Here is an 8,079-nt window from a genome sequence, read left to right as displayed (position 1 = left end):
AATAGTAAGAAGTGAATCTATTGTAAAAGGAAACTTCACCAATAACCCACACTACCAGTAAAAGCAAACAAAGAGAAACAACACGAATTCGGATCTTCTCCGGACCTTAGTGTTTTGAGTCTAAAGATTAAAAAATTTAAGCTCTTTGATTTGAGTGAAAGAATCAGAACCCTTGATCTGTAATGAGGTAAACTAGTAGAATGAGTTAGTAGAAAACAGTTGGAGTCAGCTTGAATGGTCCGAATTGACTGATACTTGAACTTTGAATAGTGAAATTCGAAATATATCTCTAATTTCAACACGTATTTGATACACACAACATACTAGAGAATTTCTGGATCATGTATGTATGCATGGAGCACAGTAAATCAAGTTGATGAAATTAGGCAGAGCCCACGTTTCAAACACGTAGAACCAACTAAGGTTAAACTGTTCCCTCGTTTCTAGAAGATTAGGTAAATTCCTTTTAGCCATTTTTAGCAAACAAATGCTTAGTTGTATTTCCTTTTCTTCTAGAAGCCATCCAGCCAATTCACATGGTTTATAGTCTAGTATATATGCAGGTCTTTTCGAAAAATTATTCCCTTTTCCATTTATTTTTTTATTATTATTCTTTTTAATATTATATTTATAATTTTTCCATGATATTGATCGAGAAAACTTTAGTGACATAATTCCAAGGCGACCCAAATCGACCTGGGAAGATAGGGACTTTTGAGGGTATCAAAACAAGACAGCCTACGTCTCCTCACTAATATATATCAGGCCTTTACCCTATTTTTGCAAAGCCTTAACAAGAGTAAATTTACTCTTCATGTTTCGAAAATGATTCAGAATTCATGGTTTCATGTGGAGGCGAACGTGAAGGACGACATTATCGACGCGGCGACGCAGCAGCAGCTGAAGAGGAAGAAGAGCATTATGGATGTGTCTTCTTTCATGTTGTTTGAAGCAACTGGTGATTCTGAGGCTGATGCAATATCATCAGATGATCATCGTATTATTTGTGATGATGATCATCCCATGTTGTCTATGGCTGATGAAGACGATGCTCAATCGTGCAGCTGCGATTCGTTTGATCAAAACCCTAGTGCTGATGATGTGCTCAATGATCTTGATGATCGTGATGACGACCATCGTTACGATGACAGGGAGGACGAGGAAGAAGAAGAAGAAGAAGAAGAGGAAGAAGAATGTTCATCAGTTGACAATCATCATCAAAGATGGAGTGGGGAAACTGTTGGGATGCCGTTGATGGGGGGACACCAGCTGAAATCAACTGCGTCTGTTGATTCGACGAAAGAGTTTGAGTTGTTGAATGAGGTGGAGAAGAGCAGGCTATTTTGGGAAACTTGCTTGGCCTCTTGAGACTTTGTTTGATTTCTGAGTCACCAAAATTTTCATCTTTGTTTTGTCTTTTTTCTTCAAGAAGTGGAGTGGAAGGGTAAAACTAAGCTTGGATATAAAAAGCAGGTTTAAATTACAGAAGGATTTGTGTTTAAAAACTATTTCCTGTATTTCAAGTGTTATAGTTTGAGTTGAGGAAACAACCTCTTGCAAAGCAAGGGTAAGGTTGTGTACGCTACACGTTTCTCCTCCGATCCTTACAAAGCGTGGAGCCTTGTTAGCTTGGAGTCATTGTTTTAGCAATTGTACATAACAGATTCAGATATATGAATACATAATTGTTCTCATATCTCTCTCTTTCTCTCTTTCTCTCCATTTCTATCATAGTGGCAATAGATTTGTAGGTTCTTATTCTATTTTTATGACCATTTATTGTTTTTTCAGTTTTATTTTTATTTTGTTTGATTGACATATTCTTCTAACCACTTATGTTATGTGAATGTTAACACGAGAATATTTTTCTTAAAATTCGTAAAAGAAGGAATTCAGTATATTGAACGTATAATCGCCCTTACTTGGTTACTTTATTTTTATTTTATATTTAGTGTCCATTCATTTCTATTTTTATTTAGGTCGTAACATGTTCTGTTTGCACATATTTTCTTTATAATTTATAAAATTTGGGATTGTCCGAAATAGATGCTAAGACGCTTACATATTTTAAAAAATGAGAAAGTTAATGGAAATTTCGCACACATAATGTTCAAAACTCCAATCAGAATTGTCTTAGTTGACACACTATCGAAAATGCGCACTGGATTCTGATGGACATATGCAACTGAAAAAGCAGTGGTTTTCTGATGAGATTGCTTTCCACTTTCTTTCAAAGTACAATACATGCTTAGAGGTCTAGTGGTAGATATAGTAGTTGTTCAACAAATCACAAATTTCAAAAGAAAAGGCTAAATCCATATATTTGTTTAATTTTCTTTCTGGACATCCGTTTATGGCGTATGCCGCAGTACGGGATATAAATTACAGATCCAACGATAATTAGGTGAACCAGCTGAATATAAAGGATAAACGGCTGATGTACGCCATACATTGTTGTATGATAGAATTTACATAGAATGTGTTAAATTTCGAACGCATGAAAATGTTTCACTATGCATATTATGATAGCAAGCAGAATTTCGGACATTCAACAAGAGACTTCCACAAACTATCCAGAACATGACAGAGTGACTAGACTTCTGGCTACAAATATATCTAATGAAATGTCATGGTTAGAGTTCCTAACCGTAACTGTCCTAGCTCTACTACAAATCCAGCATAAGTTCACCCCAAAGTTGAACCCTAACTTGCTAAACAAGTCACAACTTAAAACACAAGCAAGTTTTCCCAAGCTTGGTTCAACTAAATCATCTCACAAACCATTATATATACGGAAGAAACTTGACTGTGGACAGCAAACTAAATCTCTAGGGAAAGTATGCTAAAACGAAGCACTAGTGAGTCAGCCTCCGCTTATCTGTCCACTATCTCTATTTTATTCGAGTTTGAACTCGATGCTGACGAAATGATCTCCATATGAACATTAGTTTCCTCAGCTCCCAGATGGCGCTTCCCTGTCACTCGTAGTACTGAAGGCGGAGTTCCCATTTTTGCTATCACAAAATGATGTGCCAGAGTCCATGTTGAAGCTCAAGCAACTTTGAGGGCTCAGATATTCCCCGTGCAACTCGCCTGTTGGTTGATCTGTCAGCACCAAGCTGTTTCCGGCAGTTTTGTTCTCCCCTAAGTGTCTTAACAAACACTCGGACTTCATCCTCATCTTCACTGCTGCAGATGGAGTGTGCGCTTTCTTCATGGTCTGATGTTGGTCTTTCTATTTTTAGGGATTTGTTAGCAGCCGTTATTTGATTTGGTCTAGCTTTTCCTCTGTTCAATTAGTTTTCTTTAGGGGTCCTTGCTAGTTCTCTTCTAGCTCCAGGTGGATATCTTTTCCACGTGGTTTATTTTTTCTTTTTTGTAATTCTTTCGTTTTATAAAATTCTTTCGTTTCTTTTCAAAAAAAAAAAAAAATATCCAGTATCCATTTCCTGTTGATTATCATCAAAGTCTTCGTCGGTTTGAAAGAGGGGTTAACCGATCAATCTTAATCGTTGAGCAATACTAGAAAAAAGAACATCTTTTCTGCTGTTCCAAATTACCTGAGTCATGTTTGGAGAGAAAACCATAACAATATTTCGTGCATTCATTTTGTTCAATTCTTCTTCTTCAACAACATCAGCCATTAGATTGATTGCCCAGTTCAGCGGCGCAGCCTCAGTTGGCTTTAATTGCTTCACAAGCTCAACGGATTCCTCTTCTGTGTTGCACTGAAGAACTTCTTCAGGAGACAGTCAATCTAGTATTCCCGAAGGAAGTTCTCTAAACAAGGCTTTGATTAGGCCTGCCAAACAATGGACATCAATGTCATCAGGCACAATGCCCCTGTATAATTGGCTTCTCACAAGCTCCTCGTGGCTGTTCTTGGGGTTTATACGAAATATTCCTTCTGCCTGAAACTTCCGAAGGGACTAGTAAGAAGACTGATAAGGATAAAAGAACCAAAATGCGGAAATTCACAAATGCACAAAAAAATTCTTACCTTCAATCCTTCTTGTGAGTATCTCTCCTGCATTAGCAAGAGAATAGTAGAGACACTATTCCATTTTGAATCGAAAGACAGCTGCATTGACTCTGCTGAGACGCCAAACACGCTTGCACTGTAAATTAGATGATTTACAAGTTAGACTATGCATCAAGCACAGGGAGATGAATCATTATGAACTTCTTCCTTTTGTTACCTCAATCGAAATATCTAACTCCCCGTATAGCCTAACGTTAGAACTTTTAGACACTTTTAAAAATAGGATACCTGAATACGATTATAATCCCATCTAGTCCTTGTCAGAATCGCGGGTAGCAAAATTGCAATAACCCAAAAATATCAAAGAAAATTGCCCATTTGAACAATTTTCATTCAGTGGCTTCTGAAGATAACTACTTCAGTAGGGCACACTCAATGTAATAAAACAGTTTGATTAAGTTTAAACCCTTGTCTACCACTACAATATCTTCGAAACCAAGCATCTTTCCCGACCTCAAAACCCCACATCAGAAGCACAAGGAACTCATGGAATAGCGACCTACGCGGCTGCCCCTTGCACCCGAGTTGGAATCTATCTCCCCGTAAATTAGAGTAGTATAGAATATCGCCTTGTCAAAAGACAATGAGAGCTAACGAGCTCAAAACTCAAATGCAGTTTACTCTGATCATACATCCACGCTCACGAAGCACCTTACTTTTAACTTTCTAAGATTTAAAAAACAGCATAAAGAACAGTAATTCAAACATTCTAAGCAAAACCCATGGCTGAATTCACAAATCTAGGACTACCCAAAAAAAAAAACAGGAACTTTACTCACCTGGCACTGGGAACTCTGCCTGGAATCTCAACCTCGAACTCAACCGGAAGGCCCATAAACCCATTGAATCGATCAAATGGGACATGGGTAAGGTGCTGGACGTTCGTGGGCCACCCGATATCCATGTTGTGGACGGGCGGAGATGACTTCTTCGCCTCTTTTGACACGGCAGGCCACCATGGATTTCCTCACAGTAGCTAAGAGAAGAGCTACCAGAGAGACCTGGTTCTGCTCTTCCTCTGAGCTCTTGGTCGCTCCTTTATCTCCTTCCCCATTTCCGCCACCTCCGCCTCCGCAACCGCCGCCCCTCGTCAGCATCACAAGCCCTGTCATCTCCCTCTCTCTCTGTAAAATCTTTTGGGTGTCTCTGAAATGCCGAGACTATTGCTGTTGGGAGAGAAAGAGAGAGTATAAACCTCAGTCGCATGTGAGAGTGTGAGGGTAGCTTTGAATTGCATTGACAAGATGGTGAGAGGGTTTTTCTTATTTTTTATTTTTTATTTTTATTTTTTTTTAAAGGGAGACAATTGGTGGCAAGTCATGATTATTCATTCTTTTCAGAGGTCGGAAAGACCTACAGAAGCATTTCAGCTTCCCTCTAGTTACAAGTCTGGCTTCCACATCAGTAGCATATTTCGAACCTAAAACCTCAAGTTTTTAGTTTTAAGAAAGTCTCATAATCCGTCATTTATCACTGAACTATCAACTCTTAGTGATAGGGCTTTTGAAGTTCCAACTTGTTTTCAGAATTCAAACGGTCACTCGTTTCAAAATTTCACTTCATCTCCAGTGTTTGGTGACTTTGACCTCCTAAGACCAACTCCAACCATGGGCTATTTGCCAAATTCCCCCCCTCCCCCCCCCAAACACCACCCAACCCAAGCTAAAACATTGGGCTAAAAGCCAAATGTTAAAGCTGGGCCAAATTCCCCCTCCCCCATCCGCGTGGACTCACTTGAAATTGGGCCACTTTCGGCCCGCCCCCTTGCGGACGCGCCCCACAGGCCTGCTTTGAATATGTTCCCGACAAAGTGGGGGCCCACTGTCAGGGCCCTGTAGGCCACTTCCCTTGAGCCTAACGGCTCTTTTCCCCATCTGACGGCTATCATTTAAGGATTGTTGGTTGATCCAACATTCCAGATTCAAATTTCATTTTTTTAAAATATGTTATTTTAAAATACATTGAATCCAACGGTTGAGATCAAATATAATCAAATCTAATGGTAAAAAAAAAAGATCTAACGGTCCAAATTTAAATCCAACGGCTAAAATAATTTTAAAAAAAATTATTTAACTCAAAATTCACCCAAAAACTCTATAAATACCTATGTATTTGTTCAAACATCCACACAAAACTCAATTTTCTCCTACAATTCTTCCAATTTATTTTCTACCATTTCCTTCCATTTCCAAATTGTTCAACATGGCAAGAGAGCATATTAGAGGTCATAATTGGACCTGTGAGGAAGATGTTGCCTTATGTTTGGCGTGGGTTTCTGTTAGCGAAGATGGTGCAATTGGCACAAATCAAAATAAAAAAGTTTCATGGGATAAAATCTTTGCAAAGTTTCAAGAAAATTGCAACGGCGACGGGCGAGATGGTGGTGGTGTTTATGATTGGTGGAAAACTATCAACAAAGCATGCACTTTATAGAAGGGAAGCTTGGAGAGAGCCGTGGTTGCCATGGCTAGTGGAAGGGATGCCACATAAATTGTGAGTTTTGTTATTGATATTTTATTTGTCATGTACATAATATTAGTTTGCAACTAATTATTTTTATGTATTTTTTGCAAAAGGTGACAAAGCAATGGAAATTTACAAGACAAGAGTAACACCAAAAAATCAAGTTTTTAAGTTGCAACATGCTTGGGATGTCCTCAAGGATTGTCCGAGGTGGGGAACCGATGCGAACCAACAATGGGGAAGCTCATTTTAACGTGAAGCCGCATAGACAAATGTCGGAGATGAAGGTGTTGATGAAATGACCCCATCTCCTTGCCGGGAAGAGATAAGCAAAAAGAAGCAAAGAGAAAAGGAAAGTCCCAAGATCCGATGAGTGGACACTTTGCTACCGGAATTGCAAAATTGAACGAAACCCATAGCGCTCACCAAGAAGAAACGGCCCAAATGCGTTTGCAAATGAAGGAAATCTCGGATAGGGAGCAAGATAGGTTTGAAATTAATTTGATGATGGAAAACCTCAGCAAATACACTCCAGAGAGGAAGAAGTTCTTATGTGGTAAACAAAAGGAAATTTTGCGAAAGTCTGCCTCAAGGAGTATGTTTCAAGATGATGAATCATCTGAACTGTCACAGCCCGTCCCAGAATTACTAAATACCGAGGACGTGAAATTACAAAAACGCCCTTAAACGGGATTAAGGTGCGTAATTTTGGTGTTTGTTTTACTTTAAGATCCTAAACTAGGGTTAGATTTATATTTGTATGTGTTAAATTATATTTGGACTTAGGTAGGACCTCCTACCCTCAAAACACTCCCTAAAACCCGTAATCTTTCTTCTCTCTTCTTCTTTCATTTCAGACTCTCTCTCACTCTCTCTCTTACTCTCGAACTCACGGCAAACACCAAGAACAACCACAATTCTACACGAACGTCCAATCTAAGATCACCATCGTGATCTTGGGAACTTCACGAGCTCGGGGATACCAAATTCAGGTGAGTTCCATTTCAAAAACCCTAGTTTCTAAAGACCCCGTGAAATGGCACTATTTATGACCTTCTAAATGACTATGTTTTAGGCTAAAACAAGCTCACAGTGAGCTTAAGGAGGTCACGAGGAGGCTCGGAGTGCCTCGTTTGAACAAAATGGATATCGGGATCACTGGTTTCGAGTTTGGCCGAATTTGAGGAATTTTGGAAGGTATGATCTTGTTGTTTTTAAGGTTTAAAAACCTTCCAACGTGATAGTACATGTTAAATGCTTCATTTTGGTGTAAAATGCGAAGAAATTGGACGAAAAACGAAGGAGATTAGTGAATTTGAAAAATTACCCAGTTTCCGGCGTCGGCGACGGTCGCCGGAGCTGAAGGTTGAAGGTGACGGAATATTCCGTCAAGTTTGACGGAATATTCTGACGCCGTTAGTCAGTTTTAACGGAAACCGTTAGTTTTTAACGGAATATACTAGGATTTGACGGAATATTCCCTAACGCCGTTCACTGTAGCCGTCAGTGTGCATGTCACGTGGCCGCGCGTGGGGGGCGCGTAGGTCCGTGCCACGTCAGGCGCGTGGGGGCGC

General features: G+C 39.5%; 1 pseudogene; it reads right to left on the bottom strand.

Moving 5' to 3' along the window:
- Nucleotides 1-2,487: 2,487 nt before the first annotated feature.
- On the bottom strand, nucleotides 2,488-5,255 carry LOC103408097 (rho GTPase-activating protein 2-like; annotated as a pseudogene).
- Between the last annotated feature and the right edge of the window lie 2,824 nt (nucleotides 5,256-8,079).

Source organism: Malus domestica, chromosome 03, assembly GCF_042453785.1.
Source record: "Malus domestica chromosome 03, GDT2T_hap1".
Lineage (NCBI taxonomy): Eukaryota > Viridiplantae > Streptophyta > Magnoliopsida > Rosales > Rosaceae > Malus > Malus domestica.
The sequence above is the reverse complement of the archived record's forward strand: the minus strand, read 5'-3'. Positions and strand labels throughout refer to the sequence as shown.